Raw genomic sequence first — 25,763 nt, forward strand, 5'->3', positions numbered from 1 at the left:
ATTTGCATACACATATGTAAAAACATCAAACGCAGGTAGGTAATATATTAATCAAACAAACGTCTGTAGAAAGAACTTTGGATTGCAACTATATTGGTCCTTTAAACAGTACCTGGTTGGATGAAGGCACCTCCAGTGCCTAGAAGGCGAACAATGGGGCCCCCGGCGCTCCTATGCACAAAACGGGGGCCTCCCTTATACTCTGGGGTCAGAGGAGGGCGACATGCACCTCCTCTCTTTTATAGACAGGCCCCTCTGGGGACCGTGATTACTGGGGGCCCCCCAGGGCCTCAACCGGCCCTCACGAGGGGGGCCAAAGCCAGCAAAAACAACTTAGGGCAGGACGGGGGCACCACGCACCCCCTCTGGTTTAATGACAGGCCCCTCCCGGGACCCGTGATCTCTGGGGGCCCCCCCCGGGCCTCCACTGGCCATTCCACCAAGCTGGGGGGGCACAATAATGCCCGTTTTACCTAATAGCAAAAAAGGAGTGTCCTGCTCCTAACGCAGAGGCCAGGGGGAAGGGGGCACTCCCCGCGCCTTCCCCTGGTCGTGCCGTGAAGCCACAAGAAGATCAGATCCCTCCTGGGGCCCGAGCAGACACTCGCCTGCACCCGATGCGGTGCACGAGTGTTCTTCCAGCTTCCCGGGCTGCTGCGGTGATCTTATTTAAAGGGGCACAATTGCAGCAAGGAGCCTACGAGTTCCCAAGGCTCCATAAGCGCGCTGCAATCAGCGCTATGGCAGCCGCAACCATGGAGAAGCACCCCTCATGAAGAAATGGATACAGGGGTCAGGGGCCACAGCACACTGCCCCTGGGGAGCAGAATCTTAAGACAAGGTCCTCAGGTGGAGAGCCCAGCTACAGGCCAGCACAAGGGCAAGGCAGCAAGTGGCAAGTCCTTCACAGTGACCAGGCAGGTCACAGGTCAGCACAGCAGCAGCAGTCCATGGCGGTTCCTGGTGAGTCCTTTCAGCCTTTGGTGTCCACTTCCAAGATGATTCCAAGAGTCTCCAAATTGTGGGGAAAATTCCCCTGTACTTATAGTCAGTTCTTACAGTGTTTTACAATGGTAGGGAGAGGAGGTTCCAGCCAGTTACAACTGGTTCTGGGAGTGCCCCCTCTCTCCTTTCAGCACAGGCTCCAAACATCAGTGGGGGGTTAACGACCCTATTGTGTGAGGCCAGGGCACAGTCTTTACAAATGCATGTGTGCCCCGCCTCTCCCTTCTCTCAGCCCAGGAAGACTATTCAGTATGCAGATGCACCTCTGTGACACCTCCACCCTCCCTGTGTACAGGCTGTCTGAAAAGTATGCACAAAGCCCCAACTGTCACTCTGCCCAGACGTGGATTGGAGTCAAGCTGCAAAACACCAGAGTCATAAGCACAGATAAATGCGCCCTTTCTAGAAGTGGCATTTCTGTGATAGTAATAAAAAATACACCCACACCAGTAAGCAGCATTTATTATCACCATCACAACCATACCAAACACGCCTACGCTACCCCTCATAAATCAGACAATACCCCTTACACATAAGGCAGGGCATTTCTAATGCAATCCTATGAGAAGGCAGCACTCACAGCAGTGAGACACCAAGTTAGGCTGTTTGTCACTACTAGGACAGGCCATGCAATATGGCACATGTCCTGCCTTTCTACATACATGGCACCCTGCCCATAGGGCTAGCTACGGCGTACCTTAGGGGTGACCTACATGTAGTAAAAGGGGAGTTCTGGGCCTGGCAAGTAAATTTAGATGCCAGGTCCCTGTGGCAGAAAACTGTGCACACAGGCCCTGCGCTAGCAGGCCTGAGGCAGGTTTGAAAGTCTACTTCAGTGGGTGGCGCAAGCAGCGCTGCAGGCCCACTAGTAGTATTTAATTTACAGACCATGGGTATAGAGATACCACTGTACAAGGGACTTATAGGTAAATTAAATATGCCAATTAGGTATAAGCCAATCATACCAACTTTAGATGGGAGGGCACCTGCACTTTAGCACTAATCAGCAGTGATAAAGTGCTCAGAGTCCTAGAGCCAACAGCGAGAGGTCAGAAAAACCAGGAGGAAGGAGGCAAAAAGACTAGGGGTGACCCTGCATAAGGCAAAAAGTCTAACAGTGTTGGTAATACTCTGGAAAAGGTGGAGGTTTCATGTGTCTTAATATGGTGGGTGGTACTTTGCCTTCCGCCTGGCTGTTGCCTGCTACCGCTGTGGTGGCTGTTGTTTCCGCCGTGGCGGTTGGTGTGTCATGATCATAATTTGGCGGAACTTACCACCAGCCTATTGGCGGTATTACCACCACTTTAACACCCACCGACAGGGTCGTAATGAGGGCCTTTATGTTCCAGTTCCAATTTCTCTTTGACCAAGGAAGAGAGTGATTCGTAAGGTCTTAAAGGACTGCTGTGCAACTAAAGCTGGTGTCTGTCTGTCAGCTGTCTTCACAAAGATGAAGGGACACCACCTGAGTTAACCCCTTGCTGCAAGAACTTATTACATGTCCTGAAGCCCCTAGAATTTAATCTGTCTAATGCAGGAGAAGTGGCTGTCAATGAGGAACAAGGTATAGCGTGACCCGAGTGGTGTGGGTCTATAGATGCAGAGGACAGAGGAAAATGATCTGTGCACCCTAAAGCCCTGGGTCCCAGGCCTCCCAGTGTAACTGCTGGCAGGAATCAAAGAAATGATGGCATGACCTGAGCCACTAAGCCCAGTTTGTGAATTTGCTGCACAAACTGAGTCACTGAGCCTGATCTGCAAATTTGCAGCATGACCTGAGCCATTGTGCCTTAACTGAGAAACCACATTGAGACCCAGAAGCTGCTGCACCTACACCCAGTTGCAGCATGACCAAGAGCTGCTGTGAGACCTGAGACTTTGGTGTGCCTGAATGTATAGTTCACAATCCAACACCAGCGAGACCTCTATGAGGATTCATCATCTTCTTGAATTCAGCTGTGCATGGTTGCACCACTCTGGACCTTAACAGCCTGAGTGGGGCTGCTCTTGCCAGACCAGCTGTGAGAAGATCCAGCAGTCCCTTGAGCAGCCATCCCCGACAGGCACATAACCCAGATGTGACTCCTGAAAAGGCCAAAAGGAACTTCAAGCTGTCGCTCACCTCAGAAGGGGGTGAGTGAGCGAGCAACAGTGGAGCCTAGTGGTTGCACGAGTAGCTCCGGCCTGGTCGTTGCCTGAGTAGCACCTGCCCATTCCTGAACTGAAAGAGACTCTTTGGATGAGAACTAGTGATCTGAGTTGAACAGAACTGCGTGCCAACAAAGTAGTAAAACCAGGTCCAAGGAGGGAACAGCTTCAACCATAAAAGGATGACATGGAGTCAATAATGGGAAGTGGCACCAACCTACTCTAGCGCCAAAACACTAGACTGCATTGTGTACATTTTCATATGTGTAATTTTTTGTTCCAGAGTGCAAAGTCAAGCACTGGGTTTGGACAATCATTAATTATACTAATGCATGTTTGTTGAGTGCTGCGCTCAGGAAGTCCCACACTAGGGGGCATAGTTACTAATCTTTCCAAGCATGGCAAGGCAGCACGCAAAGTTGCTACACTGCATTGCGTGAAACGAAGGGAGCATAAATTCTCCATTTTGACAAAGATATGAAGCATTTTTGCTCTCTCCTTGCGCTGGCACACTATGTGCTGCCTAGCGCTAATGCCGGCATCCTTGTACCAAAGTGCAAGGGTGTCTGTGCTACTGGCAGCTTTGTTTTTGCATAAAACCAATCCTTAGAGGCATTTTCCTCTTTCTATTTATGATGCAGAATGTATGCAGATATTTCTCCTTGTTAGGCCTCACTGGGGAAGGTCTAGTAGTTTGAACACTGCCAGGTTTACCAGCTTTATTAAATCTGGGGATACTGCAAAATCCATAGGTGGATACATGGGAATACCTGTGCTCCAGGCATGGATTGCTTTCCAGCTTGAAATGCAAGTCACTGCGTTGTGTTATATTTCTTTACAAACCCATGCAAGGCGGCACAGCTCTCCCCTTGTGTGGCTTTGTGAATATTACTGCAGCCTTTGAGTTGTCCGTCCTTGCATCGCCTTGCGTGATGCAAGGACAACGCAAAGGCTTGATAAACAGGGGCCTGCTCACTATCGCTAGCACTGAGAGTCAAGTGTTGAAGGTGTTGACCTAGCTCGGTTTCCAGAGGCATTGTACAATGAAACATCAGAGCAAATAACCTCATCCCACATGATTGAGCCCTACTAGCCCCTGCTTGCCTCGTGTCCAGTCCACAGAACGCCCGCACTCCGCCTCCCCCTCCCTCCCTCTCCGGCCAGTGGGGTTGAACGCTCGATATTTGTGAGTTCCAACGAGTACATGTTTTAGTCATTTGGTGAAAGTCCGACGCCTACCTATGTGTCATTCCTGAACCTTAGGCAAGTTACGTCGAAGGGTAATAATTAGATAGTACCAGTGATTCGCGTGAGGTGCTTATCATATGGAAATGCTGTATCTAAAAGTAAATATGTATTTTAACTACTTGTGAAGTGCATATAATAGCATTTTTAAATATGCTTATATGGGTTGCTTCTCGGTGCTAGCGTGATACATTTAAAAGCAACACGGGAGCGACTTATTTGTAAGACCTTGGAGATTGTGAAAAAAATGCGAAATTAACTTATTTTTCACTTTCAATAGACTGGTATTAGCCGACTCACGCCAACGGTCAAACCTTGATCGTGGGACTGAATTAGATTTGCTTATTCAACCTAATAACAGAGTGAACAACATTTAATTACAAAAATCGACCCATTAAAATTAGAGGCTCTGTTGAACGGTCATGACGCATAAACAGAAACAGACCTTGGCTCTGGAGACTATGTAGGTTAATGCCATATTGAGTAATGCGTTGCAGGCCTTGAAGTGTCGCACGGTAGCGGGTTCCTGTAATGCTACATTGAATGTAAGAAATGAGCCTTGGTGCATTCCCGTGCGTCTGCTGTCTAGTGCCATAAAAAAGCTAAGCTTGCACTAACCCCATAATAATGTCCCCAAGCCGGATTCCAAGAATACATGTTTCAATTTGCTTGCATTTGCAGCATTTTGGCAGGATGTCCATACAACAGGAACCAATTCCCAAAATCACGTGTTAAATTGTGCATAGAGTCTCATAACAACCCTAAACTCGTGACAATTTACACAATCCGGCACGTAATAAGAATAAAACAGGAATTCCAAAGAGTAGTGAGAGGTTATATTTTGGTAACATTTCAGTCTCCATAAAGGTAGGGTTTCTTGTTCATTAGAAAAATATAGATATTCAGTCACATGACGTAAATTGCGTCGTATGTGCACTTGGCACATTATCTGCGCCACAGAAAAACGGAAGCATGGCAGTGCCAGTCGTTTTTGCCCTTGTAAGGTGGAAAGATTTTGACTAAACTTCACTAACACATATTACTGAGGTTTCCCACTCCCTCTGGTTGGTTTCTATGTACACTAACAATAAATGAAAAATATTCCATCAACCCCACTCTCCTGAGCAGAACAGCTTCAAGAGCTACTAGGTCCCGCTGCTTGGTCTTTTGAACTTGCATGGCCCAGGGAGACTTTGGCATCTTTACATTAACTAGCCCGGTGAGAGCAGCATGGTTTGGGATATGATTCTGGTTTCATTTTTTGCTTTTTAAATTAGAACTACTGGTCTCTTAGCACTCCAAATTAAAATGCGGAAACTCTCACCTGTCCTATTAATTGCCTTTATTTATTCTCGCGGCTATTACTGGCAAACACACACTTCTTGAGTCTCTATTGGCCAAGGGACAGAGTCAATGATTAAGTGGGCAGTTCGCTCTAATGCTGTATTCAAACTCTTTTTCTCTAAGCCCACACTAGGCAGAATACTTTGAAGTTAGGCCCCCCTCAAAAATTATCTTTCGGCCCAACAATTCTGTGTCACCAAAGGTTAGCGTTAGCAGGAACACCCGCTTCTCTTGTTGGGCATGGAAGAGCAACAGGTTTGTAGAGAAGCAGCACCATACTACCTACTCAGTGATGCAGGGGCGAGCCTGTGCGAACAGGTACTTTACGTTCTTGATCACAGGCACCAGGGTGGAGGGCCGAGGACAGTGGTCTAGGCCCCTTCACGATGACAGACACTGAAAAATGGTCTCAGCAGGTTTGTCGGAGGTTGCAGCCTTTGGCCCACCACAGGTGAGGTTCATCTTTGGCAGTTACAGCCTTGGGGCCAATGAAAGCAGATGGTCTTCGGCAGTTGCAGTCTTGGGGGCCGAAATAGGTGGGCACTCATCTTCAGCAGTTGCAGCCTTTAAGGCTGATGCAGGTGAACACCCATTTTTGGCAGTTCAACGGGAGGCCGATGCAGTTGCTCCTCTTGGGTGGGCACCTCAGGTGATAGCAACAGCACTATGCTCTCAGGGTTGATGGCAGGAATGCCAAACCACATGGTGACAACTTAGTGAATAACGTTTTACGTACCTCTGATTGGGAGCTGCAAAGGGCAACTGCCGGACCCTGCATGTTTACAGTCAGGAGCGGCTTTGCTTCCTCTCAGAAATCATCCACTTCTGGGTGCCCCACACCCTGGGGACATGCTGGGCTTCTCCATCTAGAATGCCTATCCTCCTGCAGGGTCAGGCATTCTGCTTCCATCGTTCAGCAGGCAGACAGGCTCAGGCTTCTATGTACTTAGGCTGACCCTCATCTTCACCAGCAAGCTGCAGATTTGAAGTGCTGGTCTCTCTCTTCAGAGAGACTGGCTATCATGCAGACACCAGCCCTGGTCTTACAGCAGGCCTCCAATTACCTTGGGAAACTTTCCCATCATTGGTCATAAAGGACTTGGAACTGTAACAGAGGGGTTTGTTGGATATCACTTCTATGCACATTTTCCATACAGGAGATGCTGAGTCGCTGTCTCAGGCTTTATAAGTAGTTTAAATTGGTTCTCTTGTGTCTCTTTCAAATGTAATTTCAAGGCTGCTTTCCAGACACAGCCTTTGAGCAATGTGATGGTTCTCCGGGCAGGTAGCAATGGGGCTAAAGGGGTAGCAATGGGGCTAACGCTAAGCAGCAGCATCTAAAACATGGACTCATTGGAAGGTGAGTTCTCTGTACCTAGCTACCATCATCGTCCTGAAACAGTGAGGCAGATAAAAGGGCAGGGTTTTCGTAGATAGATCTTCGTCTTGGACAGCAGAAACTGCAGGCTCTCCCCTCAGCCCTCCCATCTACTAAATGGCATCTTATAAGAGCTAATCAGCAGGTTTTTGCTAACAGACTATTTTTCCACTGCCTGGGGAAGCTGTGTTCACTCTCCATCTTGTGCCATGCTAAAACAGTGGCATCTAAAACATATTTCACTGGCCCTAATTATCACACTTAAGCAACACACAAAGCAGATGCTACAAATATACTGTACATATACAAAACAACAACACACAGAATGTCAGCGCAATGTTCTGGGTTTCACATAAAAGTAGACCACACTCACTGACACAGAAAAGAAGATCTGGTCAAACTATAACTTCAAAAACATTGTATGATGCCTCCAATGCTTTAAGTGATGTACTGTGTGCAAATACAGTTGTTCAGTGCCTAATCTATGTTTGGTGTATCCCTTCAGGTCACAAGGCAATAGTGCTTAATTAGTAAATAAAAACATGCCGGCGCCAAAGCTCTCTTCTGAAACGCGTAGCTACTGTAGTTAAATGTGCGAGCACAGAATAATGAATACTGAAGGAGCATAATGCTGAAGCCATCTTGAGCCAATCTCTTACAACCACTCCCTACCCCTTCAGCTCACTCTTGCAGCTTTCTGCTTTCTCCCTTTGTGATGTTTTTTGGCTCTTCTCTTCCTTCCCATTTTCCATATGTATCTTTTGCTCACAGTAAATGCTTGAGGAAGAAAAATAAGTGCTGGACCTCAAAAATAAGTGCCAATGCCCGCACCAGAAATCATATCTCAAATTCAGCATTGCAGGGCAGGTCCTGTACCTTGATTTTTCAGGGACAGGTCTAAAGCCTCCGTGTATACATAAGATTAGCATGACATCAGGGCCAAAAATAAAAGTCAGGACACCACTTTCACATGGAGTCAGACAGGAGTTAGTCAGAAGTAAACACCCATTTGCAATGCAGGTGCAATTCTAGCCCCAGCACTCATATACAGAACATTTAAAACACAGGTAACAATGTTTGCAGAGCTTTGGAGCAGCATAATTGTGGCTGCACCCCGACACGTTACAAAAGTAATATAAAAATGTAGCCAAGATTGCATATCCTGTGTGGCTTAGCATTATTAATGTAAAGTGAAGCATCAAAATGTATTATTGAAGTAACAGTCACTGTAGAAACTAGAAATTTCATATATGCATATGTTATCATATTTAGCCTTAACATGAAGATTTGTAGTTTTCATTCACATTTACACTTGTGTTTTGAGATGTTGCATTTATTGAAAAGCACATCACATATGTAAAAATGACTCCTCTGACATTTGGTCAGTGTCTGTTGCCCTCCCCAGCTCCTCCTGCTGCTACCGCTGCTGCTGCTGTCTCTGCCACTGGATCGAACTAGGTGCCTGCTGATTCTCAGTTCAAGGCCCTCCTCCACCCGCAGGCTCCTGCCTGTGCCTCATCCCTGGTGGCCTTTTATATGTAAGTATCTCAGACTCTCTCTCTCTTTGTCTCCTTACTTCACTCTTTACTCCTGCTTCCACCGCTGCTTTACGTCATGCTGCTTTTTTCCTTTTATTTTCAAATTTTCCTCCTTTTCTGTCCCCTTCTCCTGTCTTTCGTCCCTTTCTCCCTCCCGTGCCTCTGCTGCCCCTGCGGCCCCACTCCCCTTTACCCTGTGAAGCACCTTCCCGCCCTCCCACCTCCTAGATGACCCAACCGCATGCCTCCCTTCTCTTCTTAATGGTGTCGACAGCTCTGTGAGAAAGCAACTCCTCTCACCTTTGGTCAGCATCTGTTGCCCTCCCCAGCTCCTCCTGCTGCTACAGTTGCTACTGTTCGAGGCCCTCGTCCACCCGCAGGCTCGTGCCTGCGCCTCATCCCTGGTGACCTTGTGTCCTCCTACAAGTAAGTATCTCCGGTCTCTCTCTCTCTTTCTCTCATTACTTCATTCCTTACTCCTGTCTCCACCTCTGCTTTACGTTGTGCTGCTTTTTTCGCTTTTTTCCATTTATTTTCAATTTTTCCTCCTTTTCTGTCCCCTTCTCCTCTCTTTCGGCCCTTTCTCCCTCCCACTCCCCTGCTGCTCTTGTAGCCCGACCCCTTCCTTGCGAAGCACCCTACCGCTTTCCAGCTGACCTGACCTCCTGCCTCCCTGCCCTTCTTATTGGCGACCATGCCCAGCAGGTGTGCCATTGGTGAATCAAAGGCAACCCTGTCTGCGCCCCTCCGCGCTTGGACAACGCCCAGTGCCAGGAAACCTGGATCTCTGGTAAGCCGTTCCCTGGCCACCCTCCACTATGAAACCAAGACCCTCCTTTGCCTCAACACCGAACACCTCAGCGCCTGCTACATTGCATCTCCTAAGGACACCTTCTGACCATTTTCCTTCCCGACCTGCAACCTCAGTTTCAGCCACAACATACAGCCAGAACACCCTACCTCTGGGACAGACATCCCCATCCCTGTCCCGGTTTGATACAACATTCTGAGGAAGGACCGGCCCCCTCATCCCGGCAGAGGACTGGCCATCGTACACAAGTCCTTGCTCCACCTCATGATCAACATGGAGGAACAATGCACCACAACAGAACACCTTCACTTCGTGATCCACACAAACCACAACTCCTCCCTCCGCGGCACCCTGGTCTGCAGACTGCCTGGCCCCTGCCCAGCATTCATCGATATCTTTGTAGACATCACCACCCCCTATGCCCTGGCGTCCTCCGACTACCCCCTCCTCAGTGACCTGAAATACTACCTCAAGGACCGCAATGACTGAAACACCACCTCCTTACTCAACAACCTCGCCACCCTCAGCCTCAGACAACTGATCACTGCGCCCATGCATTCCGCAGGACAAACACTGGGCCCTATTTTCACCTCAATCAACCGGATTACCATCAAGGACATCTCCACCTTGGACTGGACAGACCACCACTGCCCACACTTCGTCATCACTGCACCCAACAGCTGCATCAGCGCCCCATAACCCCCCACAGGAAATGGAACAAAATCACCGATGAGCAACTAACCACAATGCTTGCCAAATTAAACCCGCCTCCATCCGACGACACCAACACCGCAGCACACAACCTGAACTCCTGGTTTACCGAATGCATCAACGCCCTAGCCCCACCCTCCGATTAACTTCGGTCAAGAGCATCCCAAGAAAAGCCAGCTGGTTCACCACCAAAAAACAAAAATCCAAGGGAATCTGCGGGCTCCTAGAGAAGAAATGGAGAAACAGCAAAACACCTTGCCTCCTTCATAGCTGCCACTGCCACCCACCACCGATCAAGAACGGAAATAAAACGCTCTGAACATGAAAGAACTTGTCACAGTGATCAATGCATTCATCCATCCACCCTCCGAAGCAACCAACATCCCCCAGTGGAAAGACCTCTGCTACAAACTGGCTACCTTCTTCCACCACAAGATCAAGGACATTTATGACAGCTTCCTCACTGAGAACCCGCCCAACATCAGAACCTATGATGGACCAGCCCCCCAGAAACCACTCTTTTCAAACCAATCACAGCTGGTCCAATCTCACCACTGAAGAAAATGAAAGCATCATGAACAGCACTCACCCCAGAGCCCCCAAAAACCCATGCCCCACCACATCTACAACAGAGCCAGCGCATCCCTCGCCTCTAGCTCCACAAGACGCTGAACTGCTCTATCAAGACAGCCATTTTCCCCGAAGACTGGAAGCACGCCTAGATATGCCCGCTCCTGAAAAAAACCCTAGGCTGACCCATCAGAGCTAAAGAATATCCAGCCCATCTTGCTGTTACCCTACCCGGCCAAAGTACTGGAAAAGGCTATCAACTCACAGCTGCGGCAATTCATCGAAGACAACACCTCACTGGACACCTCCCAGTCTGGCTTTCACAGAAACCACAGCACGGAGACAACTCTTCTTGCAGCCACAAATGACATCAACACACTCCTCGACCGTGGCCAACCCACAGCACTAATACTCCTCGACCTCTCAACAGCCTTTGACCTGGTCTCCCACATTATGCACCAGACTCCACGATGCAGGAATCCGCAGAAAAACCTTGCAATGGATCCACTACAACCTCTCCGGAGGGATACAGAGAGTCAGGCTCCCACCCTACACATCCAAACCAACAGAAGTCAGCTGCAGAGTTCCTCAGGAATCCTCCCTGAGCCCCAACTCTTTTCAACGCCTACATGGCCCTGCTTGCATCCATCATCACAGACCACAGAATGAACATCATCTCATATGCCGATGAAACACAACTCATCATATCCCTCACTAAAGACCCAGACGAGGCCAAGAGGAATTTCCACACAGTAATGGAAGCTGTCACCACCTGGAAGAGAGAGAGTTGGCTCAAGCTCACCTCAGACAAGACTGAGCTCATCATCTTCGACAAACTCCACATCAGTCTGGGACGACTCCTTGTGACTCACATTGCTCAGCACCCCACCTTCTCCGACTAACCAAGCCTGCAACCTAGGAATCATGCTTGACTCTTCCCTATCAATGACGTGACAGGTAAACACGGTCACCTCCGCCTGCTGGCACACCCTCCGCCAACTCCGCAAAATCTTCAAATGGATCCCAGTCGACTGCTGCAAGACAGTAACCTGCACCTTAGTCACAAACTAGCTCAACTACGGCAACGCACTCTACGCTGACACCACAACAAAAAATATCAGGAAACTGCAGCTCATCCAAAACGCTGCAGCCAGACTCGTCCTGAACCTCCTCCGACAGAAACATATCTTCCAGCACCTGAGGACCCTCCATTGGCTCCCGGTGGAGAAATAAATCATCTTCAAACTACTCATCCACACCTAGAAGGTAATTCTCATCAGACTAGCCTACCTGAACCATCACATCTCCTTCCATAACCTCACCAGACCCCTCCACTCTGCCCAGCGTTCACTAGCCATCATCCCACGCGTATGGAAAACCACCACCGGAGGAAGGTCTTTTACCTACCTAACAGCTAAGAGCTGGAACAGCCTGCCCATGCACCTCAGGCAAAGTCCATTACTCACCATTTTCAGGAAGAACCTTGAGACTTGGCTCTTCATATGAGGCCCAGTCACTCCCCCAGCGCCTTGAGACCCTCACGGATGAGTAGTTGTACTTTACATAAACTGTTTGATTGATTGAATCATGAATCCATTTATTCACATCTTGCATTTATTCTGATATGATGCTTGCACCTGTAATGGGGCATTAAACATGCATACTGATAATGATTTCTTAAAATTGGCCTAACCAAGCCCTTCGTTTTAACAGGAGGTGTATTTTTTTCTACTCTGCATGTTTTCCTTTTGCACATGTGCATACATGATTTCTTAGCTAGAGAAGGGAGTATTGTGTATTCGAAATAGAGAGGCCTGAGAAGAAAAATCTTGGCATGGACTGGACAATTTAAAGAGCAAAAGAAGCCTCCTATTTATCATTTATCTGAAGTTAAGACTTTCAAGGTTAAACTGGTTGTAGGAGGTCTGTGGGATGGGAGAATTGTTCGATGTTGCAAGTGTGCTCCGTAAGAAAATAAATAATTGTGTTTCTGGTGATGTGTTGGGAAATACAGATGCTCCTGAAACTTTCCACTTTAAGGTTTTTTTTTTGGACCAATTTCATTGATTTTACATTTGTAGTATCATATTAGCAAATTATAAGCAGATGGATGCAGGTTTACTTGAAAAAAGCATAACAATTTGTTTTCCCCATGTGTCACATCAAATTATGACATTGTGCTTAGTTCATGAAGAGCTCTTGGTCCTTTGTAACAAATACTTCAACAGTGATAACAAGTAGGTCATAACAGACACTTGTACAACCATTAGTGTGTACAAAACATAGTGTTCACTTGCTAACCGGTACTGTAACGCCCTCCCTCCATGTGACCATGAGCGCCCATCATGGGAGCTCCAGGTGTGTGTGTAGAACTTGAACTGGACAGGTGGGGGTTGTCATGGTGACTGAGGATGACTAGTGAGGGGAAAAGTGGCCTGATATATTTACTTGGTTTTGATTATGGGTGTAAAACGAGTTTGCATCCCCAGATTGGTTTCCCTTAGTCAGGTAGACCCTACATGTTTGCAGCACTTATAGTAGTGAATCCCAGCCTGCTTCTATGGGAACCTTGCTCAAACCCCTGATTTTCTCACACCAAAGGGCCACAGATCCAGCCCTACCCCATTTACGTATTGCTGCACACCAGTGCTTTAAGCAAGGCGGTTTGTTGGCCTTCCAGTACATAGCTATGGATCTATGAACTATGAGCAGCACCTGACCGAGAAATCATTTAGTAGTGCTCCCTGTCTTCCTATGCCTGAACAAAGCCAGAACCCCACTTTCATTAGTGTATAGGTCTGTGCGACCCATGATTGCAGTCAGGGCATCTATGACTTCCTGCCATAGTGCACCCACAATCAGACGTCTCCAAAAGATGAGGGCCATGTCTGCATATGGCGCATTGCAACTGGGGCAATGCAAGGGTGAGCTGTAAATTCTGTTCAGGTGTGCAGGAGTGAAAAATGTCCTGTGATGTATTGAAATTTGGATTTGTAAGAATGTTATGGGGATATGCCATAGTCTTGTCCCACTCTTTCTGGAACAATTCCAAGCCTATGTCCTGCTCCCGTTTCTGTCTTGTTGTGGAGTATATGCTATTGATCAAGTGTGCCAGGTAATTAGTCGATGGCCTCCGTCAATTGTTAGGAGTGTGTGTTTTAAAGGGTGTGCCTGTGGTTCTCTGTCTATTATTGGCCAGAGGCATTGTATTTCAGCTATTATTCTATCACGGGCCAAAAAATTGTTGGCTGGCAATTCACAATCTGTTTGAAACTGTGCGAATGGGATGAGGGCACTATTTTGGAATCAGGTGCCTAGTTTGTCTACACCAGCAGCTTCCCAGGTCGCAAGTCCCTCCGTCTGAACCAAGTCCCGGAGGGGTCATATGGAGCTGCCATAGATCTCCGGTATGTATGGTGTCAGAGCTGGCATCAGGCACAGGCACCAGGCACCTGCAGAAACTACTGTGTGCTGTGAGTAAGAGTAAATTGAACCCAAGGGGCACTCTGCCCTGTGGTAGGAAAATGTTTCTCACTGAGAGCAGAGTTGTATCTGTTGTGGGCATTCCCAATTCCTCTACCAGGTGTCCCGCTAGCCAGCAAGAGGGCCACTGCAATGGCACAGCTAAGTGATAATGTTCAAATTGGGTGTGCGGAGGCCTCCTTTTTCCATGGGAGCTGGAGTTTATGCAGTGCGACACAGCTCCTGCCCATGTTCCAGAGGAAGTTCCCTAACATGCTATGCAGGGAGTGGAATATACTCAGGGGTATGTGCATTGGAAGGTTATGGAAAAAGCATAATAGGTGTGGCAGCATCACCATTTTAGCCAGTGATACTCTGCCCTGGACTGTGAGGGGGAGTACTCTGAAATTTCATTTGGGAGTAAAGGGGAGTCAATAATTCTAGTAAGGTTACCATCAATTACGTTATGTGTACTGTGGTATATCTGAATCCCTTAGTATTGGAAAGTGAGGGCTTCCCCATGAAGTAGGTGCATCTACACAGTTAAGTGTTGTGGTAGGTAGTCCGAGCTAATTGGGAAAAGGCATGATTTAGACCAATTGACCCCCAGGCATGTTGCCTCCTGAAAACACTGTCTGGGATATAGATGAGTACATCATCTGCATAGAGGGAGACAATGTGAATTTTATCACCAACCAGGATGCCCCACATCTGCCCTTGTTGTCTGAGCTGCTCTGCGAGTGACTTCATGGTTCAAATATGACAATAGGAGACGGGACAGTGGGCATTCATGATGCATCCCCCTGCTTATCTGTATAGGGTCAGAGATGCACCGTCTGATCTTAACACAGGCTGTTTGGTCCGTGTAGAAGAGTTTATTGAGGCAATGGAGTCTGCCATCTGTATCCATGGATGATAATGTCATGAACTTGAACCCCTAGTTGACTGTATCAAAAGCCTTCTCTAGGTCCAAAGTGGTTAACTTACTGGGGATGAAGCCATTCTAGTTTTTGTGGACCAGGAAAGGAAGTCATTTTTTAAATCACCCTGCTATTATCTTACTAAGCATTTTATAATCAGTCCCTAACATGGACAGTGGACGATAAGACTTCACCTCCAAAGTGTACTTGTCGGGCTTTAATTGAGAGACGTTTAGGGCTTCAAAAAGTGTCAGTGAAATTCCTCCTTCCAGTAGAGCACTCTGATATAATTCAAGCCTTTTAGGGACCTGAAAGTCATCATAGGCTTCGAAGAACTCGACTGGGAGTCCATCCAGTGCTGGTGTTTTACATGTGGGCAAGCCTAAGATGGCCCCCTTGATCTCTTGCTCTGTAATGGGTGTGTTTAGTTCCTTGCAGACTGCAGGGTAAACAACTGGTTTTGTGAATTTGTCTAAACGGTCGAGGAACAGAACTGATTGATTTACTGGAGGGGATGTATAGGGACGGATAATGGGTAGTAAACAATGCACGTATGTCTGTTTGACTGGTTGCTAGGCACATTGGTGATTGTCAAATGATGGTGATTCAGATGGTTGGCGTCACACTACACATCAACCATACTGTTGACTCTTTGCGGGTCTCAACTTCTAGTGTGCACAGGGATGTTTCTATCCGGACCAGGTCCTTATGGAGGTCAGCTCGTACACACCTATCATCTTAATTTACTGTCCCGAAGCACAACCTTCAGTACCTCCCATTCTTTGGACCTAGATGTAGCTCTGCCCTAGTTCTCTGTTAGATAATGTGACAATGCCTTGCGGGTCGTGACGAGGAATACTGCATCTTTCAGCATGGGCAGCTATAGATGCCATGTAGTAATAGGTGGACATGGGTGCCCCAATCTAGGTATAATTTGAGAGGGTTGTGGTTGGAGAATGTTTTCCCTAAGTAGCCAACATTTGGAAACTGCAAGTGTATGATAGGGTGACAGGGTACTCAATCCAGATGCACATGGAGGTCATGAGGGGATGAGTAGTAAGAGAAATCTCCAGTGTTGGAGTTTAAAGTATGCCAGCTGCCTAAAAGGGACCAGTGCTTGAGCCATTGGGTAAGGCCTGCTCCAGTTGTGGTTACTGAAGAGGCTGGAAGGAGAGGGGCGGAGCGATACAAATGTGACCTTAAGATGCTGTTAAAGTCCCCACCTATTATCCAACGAATATGTGCCCATCTTGTGAGGATAACTGAGAGGTGGGACGGGAAGGCCTGTTGTGCTACATTTGGTGTAAATTTGCTACCCAGAACAAAGGATCTATCATCCAACTGTTCCTCCACTAGGAAGTAGCATCCTTGTGGGTCAATTTCTGTGGCTATGCATCGGAAGGGATCCGTGGAGCAGACCCATATGAGTGGTCCACAGGTCAAGCTAGGGTATGTGGTGCAGTAGCATTGGCCTCACAAGTGCTTCTGCCATTGCGTGTCCTCCCCCCCAGCTCTTGGTGTTTTTCTAAATGAATACAATCCTGGTATTAAGGCATCTAATTTAATGATGTATTATTGCATGTCGCTTGCGTGTTGTCCCCATTCCGTGAACATTCCATGTTATTATTCGCAGTCTAGCCATGACACCACATACTTGAATGGGATGGGGGAAGAGGGATCCACTGTGGGAAGTAATGTGGTGTGAGTTCCTACTGTGTGGGACTGGTAGGGGAGACGAGTAAATTCCTTGGCTAACTCCATTTGTGCAGTATGACCTTTTAAAAACATGAAACAGAACCCTAACTCCCTTCCCAAGGCAACTATGAAAACTAAGACTGCCCAAACAACTAACCATCAGTCTCATAGGTGGTGAACACTGAGGTGTGTTGTTGCACACAGAACTCCAACCAGGGAGAGTGTCTGTGGGGTGGTTTGGAACTCTCACCTCAGTAGTCTCCTGCTACTGGATATATAGTCCATAGATAGTCTGTGGGCAGGTTCAGCCATTGATTGCATTATGGTGACAATCAGGAGTATCGGGAAACTAGGACAGGACCTGATTAAGGCATGTGTGAGGTGACATAAACAAACTGTTCACGGGCCCGGCCTCGCTTGGCCCGCTAGTGGCCTTCTCATGCTAATAAGTCTGCATTTGAGGCATAACAATGGGTAGCGTAAATGAGGGGGTCCTGTTCATCATGGTGCTTTAGCCAGACTCCCAGAATGTATCATAAAAACCTGAGGCAGTGGCGAGTGCCATTCCATTGCTAGATTTGTTCCTCTCGTGCTTTCTCCGGGGTGGAAGCAATCTGCACTCTGGGCTCCGTGGTACCCTGGCTCTTGCGTTTGTTCTGTCAACTGTGTTGTTCCGGTCCAGGCCTTTGCGTTGGTGTAGTCAGAGTCAAAGCCTCATAGCAGCGCTGTTTGATCCAATCCCCAGGTGTTCCCTGGCTCAGTGAAAAAATAACTGATTTGGTTTGCAACAACTTTCAGTTTGGCTGGAAATAGTAGTGAATAGATTAGTCCCATCTGCTGTAGGTGTTTTTTCACTCCCAAGAAGGAGGCTCTGCGACACTGCACCACCAGGGTGTAATCCTGGAACAGAAAGACACATGCATTGATATATAACAATGGTTCTGCTGTATGGGCCACTTGTAAGATGGTTTCCTTGTCTCTATAGTTCATTAGTCTGGTCACCATGGGCTTAGGAGGCAACCTTGTCAGCGGCCGGTGCGCAGGCCCCCAATAGGCTCGCTCCACAAGAAAGTGAGGAGACAGTTTCATGGGTGCAGCAGCTATGCTAGCTATGTTTCAAAGAAGGAGATCAGGTCCCTGCCCCCTCAAGGAAGTCAACAATTCAGAGGTTGTTACGGCAAGATTACCCTTTGAAGTCCTCCACTCTGTTTTCCAGTTCCTGCACTTTGGCTCCAAGGGATCATACTTGGCTCTTTATATCGGACACAGTGGGCCAGATTATATCCAGCTTGCATTCTCCTTGTGCAACATGGACAGTGAGCTTTCTATGGTTATCGTGCAGCAGCCCCACCTCCACTGCCACCACATCAAATGTACTGCAGAGACCCTGTCGAGAGTCAGCAATGGCTTCTAGTATTCCAGTTTAGTATCTGCTTGGGATACAGGTTCATACTTTATCCTCATCACACATTCCATCTGCTCAGGTGCTGGGTGTCCCATTGATTGAGCTATCCCACCTACAGCCTGCACCCCATCTTTGTTGGAGGAACACTGGCAGCTAGGTGGGAACTGCAGTGGAGGAGCGATAAACTCCAGGAGGGGATGAAGGAGCAAGGATGTGCTGCCACACAATGAGAAACGTGCAGCTGCAGACCCACCTGCCCCACGTATGGAGGGGCCCTCTTCATGGCAGCATGAGCAGTCGGGACGGTTCAGGGCCTACCTCATCGATGTCCCAGTGGTCATGCTCCTATCATGCTGCAGCTCTGTTATGATCAGTCAGGGAACTAGGAGGGCAGGCAATGTTCTGGGTAGAGTGATCGCCTCCCATTCCAGTGTGCCTCTGATGGTGCCCCCCTGTTTGCTTGTTGGCTGCCAATTGTCATAAGTCAGATGCACAGCACTGCTGCAGGACCCCAGCAGCAAGGCAGCCACATGTAGGACGATGGGCTGCAATCTGCTGCAGAAGATGCCAGCAGCATCACAGAACAACTTGCGGGTGACAAGGAAGTCCGCTGTTAGGGTCCAAAGACACTATATGAGGGGAAGCAGTCGTACTTTTCCGTAGGAGGGCTCCAATGTGTACCAAATCCCCTAGTATGGTGGGTATGGTATGGTTCAGTGCGTAGCACTGTGTGTGTCCTTGAGCACCTATACACCATAAACAGCCTTTGTTTCTCGGTCAATCCAGGGCCAGGTCTATGCAAAGGCAGGAAGCACAGCTGGTGTAGAGGTATCAGGAGTTTTTATTTTGAGGTCTCTGTTCAGGCTCCCCTGCACTCCCAAAAGTGTACTCACTGAGGCGGGAGGATGATGGGTATATCAATGCCCAGCTGTAGAGTGGGGGCCAGCCAAGGCAGATAGATGCCAACCTCAAAATACAGGGCTACACAGCGGCACTGCAACGGCTACTGTTCCTCACTGGGGGGGGGTGGCAGAAAGGTCCCTGCTGTGTCGGGGGAGTCCGTATGGTGGCAGGTTTTAACTTCGCCCAGCGCAGTCCCCTAGGCCACAATGTGCAATTTCCAATTTTAGGCTAGTCTGCTGCAATCAGCAGGCCCCGTAGTGATAAGGCTCACATGGGTGCCACCTCTTTTTCTCCTGGGGACCTGGCAAATGGGGAGCTTCACATCATGGTAGCCCCAGGAGGTGGCCAGCACTGTGGAGATAGGCCGACTCACACTGAAGTCCCAGTGCCTTGCTCCAGTCCATACATCCACGATCTAGAGTGGGGTGCTCCAGAAGTCTTCTAATACCACCCTAGTCTCCAAATAAAGTCCCAGCCATCTTGACTTGCCTTCTAGATGGAAACTGTTCTTGTCTTATGATGGTCTTGTCTTCTGATTGCATGCTCTAATATTTTATCTGAAATAAATGTTAACATTTGTATATTATTGTAATTTATATAAAAGTGTCCCAGGGAAATAACAGTGAGAACCCTCAGAGAAGATCTCGCTCAGAGGGAGATCACCCACAGACTTCTCAGACTCGCTCACTCTCCCGCTGCAGAGGCTGATTCCTTATGAGTCTGCTAGCTCTAATTACTAGACTGACTCTCAGACGCTTGTTCCTTTTTGCTGTTTTATAATACATTTCTTGATACTCTCTGGCTCAGACGATTTTCTATTCCTGATCCTTGAATGACCTTTCACAAGAAACTATTCAGGAGTTACTCAACTTCAATGTACTTGTCTGATTTAGGATTATAGAATAGGTAGTAGATTTATTGAACTTGCATTATGCTGTGTTCTGTAATTTTGCTTGAGTGATTGACAAAGAAAGTAAACTATGCATTAATGATTAATACAACCTTTAAAATCCAATTGCCACTCATTTTTGACTTTTAAGAAAACGTTTCTGATTATTACCATATGTATCAAAGTTTGAATGTCAGTTTCTTATTTTCCCAGCTTGTCTCCAAAATCCCCTACTTGGTATTCCCAGAGTTGCAGAGATTTTATAAATGTTGAATCACTCGGTGCTCCCAGAAGTCATTAGGTGGATAAATGAATTTCATTCCTCGAAAAAGTCTGATTTGGTAGTTCACTCGTTTAAGCTTAGGCATTAGTATGTGACTGCATATTTAAGTTTTGGCAAAGGGTTAACTTTGAAGGATCTAGCACTATCTACAATTGTGGCTTTACAGTCCAGCATATTTATTTTATCCAACCATTCGTGAAGTGGCTTGGAACATTTTGGGGGATGAAATGCGGATGAACTGCTTTCATCAGGTTAAAATTTGGGTTGTTGGCGAGACATTCAAGATTTTTGAAGTGCTGATCTACTTTTACAATGTTTTCAGGAGAGAAAACTCAGGTGGAGCTGTAGTTGATCAGAGTAGAGTTGGAGCAAGACGTTTGAATACTTCAGAATGGCGCAGTGTTTCTATGTAGAACCTGAAAAGCATCAGGAAAACAACTGATCCTTGAAGTGCTCCACGTTGACGGAGTAATAACTCAATAGGAATCTCACTAGTTCCATTTCTTGGGAGCTGTTTAAGATTTCAATCATCTCAGTACGGTGGCTAGATAGCCTCTTGTCTCTCAATCAAGGGAACTGGATAGAGGCACTGCTATTAAAGGCAAAAATATATCCACCCTCCTCGGTAATTGAAACTAGACTAGATAGTAATATTAGTGTAGCTCTCTTCAGTGACACTTTATTTCTCCTGTGAATGTTGAATTACTTTAAGCACACCAATAGACAATGCTGTTATTCCCTGCAGTTGTTATAATTCGGATATACAATATCTTTTCCTAGGGAATGGAGCAGAACTAGCAGATTAACAGGAGTGCATCTCCGAAGCTCCTCATTTCTTTTATTATTTGCGGTTTCTGCTCGAGTTTCTTGCACCGATATTTAAGAATGGTATTTGAAGAAACTGCACACCTGACTGAAAACCGGGCAATTACTCTAGCAAATACACAGGATGAAGCCTTAGAGATATATGCTTTGATTAAACAATGTAAACAGGACACCAGCTCAAATTGTTCTATACAACGAAACCTACGTCACTTGAATATGTCAAGAGATGTGAGATAACCAAAATACTTCACTCAACAACTCTTGCATGATGCCATAAAGTGTGATGTATTGGGCATGTGGTCACTATTCGAGTGATAGAATGAAGGTGACGCGGAGAGACGGTTGAGATCGGTGGCTGGATGGCTGGGGCAACATGGATTAAACTCATTGACTGTGTTTACTAACGTGAACTTTGTGGTCTTATATTTTACATCTGGCGACGAAGGTGGCTGTCGCCTCAACATCCTCAACATCCTGATATTAGTGAGTTACCAGAACTTGACGGTACTCACTATTTTAAAGGCTCCGTTTAACGTGCTCTGGTTGGCGCACTGATTCAGGAGGACGTTGTCTCTGCACAACCGTTTTGGCAGGATTTTACGGTCGGACCGCTTTGGAAGCATGCGGATTCTTCGACCCAGCGTCTAAATCTTCAAAGAAGCAGCGAGTGGTGAGGAGAGCGACGCTGTTTGCCTAACGTCTGTTTGGGGGCGTGTCAAAGTACATTGGTGCCCTTAAAGGGATTGTTGGTTCTACAGCTTAAAGGGAAATTTTACTTTTCAGCACTTGTTAAGTTATAATTGACAACTGCATTGGAACGGTGACAGGCACACCTTGTACAAGAGAGCAATTGTTTTTTGCCTGTCGTATGGAACATACGGTGACAGGCACACCTTGACAAAACGGGGAAGCAAGAAACACACTTATTTAACAAAGGAAGTCACAGTGACAGGGACACATTGAAGGAGTAGAAGAGCTGACATCTTGTACACTGCAGAAGGAGTGAATATTCACTGTATAAGTCACACATTGGTGCATTTGAAGACTAGAATTCATTGTGTTGTTCTGTATTTATGTAATCTAGGACAATTTTAGGTTTAACAGAATAATGCAGAACGTAACACCCCCTCCATTTTTTTTAAGCAGTCCAGGTGATCCGACATATCCTTGGAGCAAATGGAAAAATATATTTGTCCACTATGCTAGAGTGTGTGGACCGACACTGAGTGCGGAAAGGAAACATGCATTATTGTTACACTGTCTGGGGGGTGAGGGACAGGAGGTATTAGAAAATTTGCCTGATTTATGTATTGAAGAAAGTAGGAATTTAAATGAATATGAAGCGTGTATTATGAAGTTAGACAAACATTACTTACCAAGGGTGAGTACAATAATGGAACGATATTATTTTGGAAAAAGGGAACAAGGAAAAGAGGAGTCAGTGGAGGAATATATAACTAGTTTGAGAAAGTTGGCGGCGTCATGTAAATTTGGAGCATTGGTGGATGAGAGAATTAGAGATCAGTTCGTATTAAAGTGCAGTAGTGATAAAATTAGGGAATAGCTGTGGTTGAAATATGAACCACCTTTGGAAGAAGTGATTATGGTGGCAAAAAGAGTAGAACACATGCTGAGGTGTGTTAAGGAATTAAGTGGAAATAAGATAATGAGTGGTGAATGTACAAAGGTAGAGGAGATAGTATGCTAAGTGAAGAGCAAAGAAAGTGGAGGTGAAAAAAAAGGAAGATATAGTAAAATTCAAAGGAGAATGCTATTGTTGTGGTAAAAGTGGCCACAAACCTAATGCGAGCAATTGCCCAGCATTGAATGTAGTGTGTAATGGGTGCGGGAAGAGAGGTCACTTCTACAAATGTTGCCGTAGTAGGAAGAAAAAATATCATAATGATAATATGATGAAAGAGGTCAAGGAAGTATCTCAGGAAGTAGTGTTCCAAGCTGATACTCAGGTTAAGTGTGGAGAACATCCAAGTGAGGTGGTGAGAGTGGATGGAGTGGGTCTACTAATGCGATTTGATTCTTGTTCACAATTGACGATAATTTCAAAAACAAGTTTTGACAGTTTAACTCAGAAGTTTAGAAAGTTAAAGAAAATGGATGTATCTCCTGGAGGTTATGGTGGACAGCCTATAAAGATGTTAGGGTATTTTGAAGGTCATATCGAGTTGAAAGGTAGACATCTGTTAGGGAAAGTTTATGTGTCCAATCAAGGTGACAATCTTTTAAGTTGGACACACCAAAAGCTTTTAGGTGTCATTTTGAATCCTAATGCACAACCGCAGGTACAAATTCAGAGTGTGGATGGTGTTGACAGTGAGTTAATTCATGAATTTCCTGAAGTATTTTCAGACAATTTGGGATGTCTAAAAGGCTATAAACATAAAATTAGGTTAAAGGAAGGTGCCATTCCGATAGTAGCGAAAATTAGAAGAATACCTTTGGCTTTACAAGAACCTGTAGAAAATGAACTTAAAAGGTTACATAACTGAGGAAATGGAGGCAACTGAATGGTTGGCCCCCATAGTCGTGGCAAAGAAAGGGGATGGAGATATCAGGCTTTGTGTGGACCTTAGGGCTCTAAATAGATAGGTAGTGGTGGATAAATTTCCCCTTCCAAATATCGAAGAGATAGTATCTATGGTTGATGGAGCAAAGTACTTTTCCACTTTAGATCTGAAATCGGCGTATCATCAGGTAGAGTTGGAAGAGAGTTCACTAGAATTGACTGCATTCATAACACCTTTTGGTGCGTTTAAATTCAAGAGAATGCCATTTGGGCTTGTGTCTGCGGCCTCTATGTTTCAACGTATCATGTATAAAATTTTGAAAGAGGTCAATGGTGTGAAATGCTACCAAGATGATGTGTTAATTTACGCTGACACAGCAGTAGAACATTAGGAACGAGTAAGGTTGGTTTTGGGATGTCTAAGTCGTGCTGGTCTTACCTTGAAGAAAAAGAAATGTCGTTTTGGTTTGACAGAAGTTGAGTACCTGGGACATTTGATTACAGGGTATGGGGTAAGACCCAAACCGGATATGGTTTTGACTATTAGGAAGTTAGTCTCTCCTCAAACTAAGGAAGAAGTGAGTTCATTTTTAGGAATGGTAGAATACTATGGGAGGTACATTAGGAACTTGGCGGAGAAAACTGTGAATATGCGATATTTACTAAAGAAAGGAAGAGAGTTTAAGTGGGATTCCATGTGTGAAGAAGAGTTTGTAAAAATTAAAAAAGAACTAGAAAATGCTCCTTGCTTCAAGCGTTTAAACTGGGTAGGTCAACTGCCATTGTCACTGATGCCAGTGCAAAAGGTTTGGGTGCGGTTCTGATGCAAGATGCTGGAGGTAAGAGAAGGATGATTGCTTGCGCATCCAAATCTTTGAGTGGAGCTGAGAAGAATTACTCTGTAATTGAAAGAGAGCCGCTGGCCATATATTGGGCACTGAATAAATTTAGACATTTTGTGTGGGGCACTGAGTTTGTGGTTTTGTCTGATCACAAACCTTTAGTAGAAGTGTTTGGCAGTAAAGGTCTTAATTACATTTCTGCAAGAATAAGAAGGTGGATCATCGGGCTACAGGATTTTAAATTTAAGGTAGAGTATTTACCAGGCGCATTGAATGTTAGTGCGGATTGCCTTTCAAAATTAGTGGAGCAAAACAGGAAGGATGAGGAACAAAAAGATATAAATTTTCGGGAGGAAATTGTGTGTGAAGTTTGTTGTGATGTGTCTGAAGTTACATGTGGAGTAATAACCGAACAGGAATGGAAAGAGGCGTTGAAAGAAGATGTAGAGTTGAGTGGAGTGTGTGAGGCTTTAGAAACTGGTAAATTTGAGGTTCTAGGAAAAGTTTGGAGGTTGATGAAAGATGAATTGGCGGTGGATAAATGTATATTGTTGAGGGGAACAAGATTGATCCCACCAAAAGTGTTAAGATGCAGGATAATGAACCAAGCCCATGAAGGTCATCTTGGGATAGTTAAGACAAAAGAAAATCTAAGAGCAAATTTGTGGTGGCCAGGTATGGATGTAGAAGTGGAGCGTGTGGTTAGAGAGTGTATACAATGTGCACGTATTGACAAAATTCTAAAAACTCGTAATGCACCTATGTATTGTCGGAATTTACCATGCAAACCCTGGGATGAGGTAGCAATAGATATTGTTGGTCCTTTACCAGGTGAAAATTCTACCCCATATCTAAGTGTGTTAATTGATTTGTATTCCAGGTGGGTGCATTAAGTTTCCTCTTCTAGTGTGATGACTTTCTTAGAAGACATTTTTTGGAAAGAGGGTTTTCCAAAGTCATTATTGTCAGATAATGGTCCACAATTTTGTTCGACAGTCTTTGAGAAATTTATGAGTAGTTGTGGCATATCTCATAAAAGGTCAGCGGTATATCATCCAGAAACTAATGGTGCAGTCGAAAGATTCAACAAGTACATAAAAGAAAGCATTCAACTTGCAAAGGTGAACGCTTTGAATTGGCGAGCAGAACTCTTGAAAAGGATCACAGCTTATCGGTTCCCTCCACATTCAACTACCTGTAAGTCTCCTTTTGAACTGTTCAGGAAAAGGATACCCGATACCAATTTGTCTCCTGGATGGATGGAG

This window comes from Pleurodeles waltl, chromosome 2_1 (assembly GCF_031143425.1).
Source record: "Pleurodeles waltl isolate 20211129_DDA chromosome 2_1, aPleWal1.hap1.20221129, whole genome shotgun sequence".
Lineage (NCBI taxonomy): Eukaryota > Metazoa > Chordata > Amphibia > Caudata > Salamandridae > Pleurodeles > Pleurodeles waltl.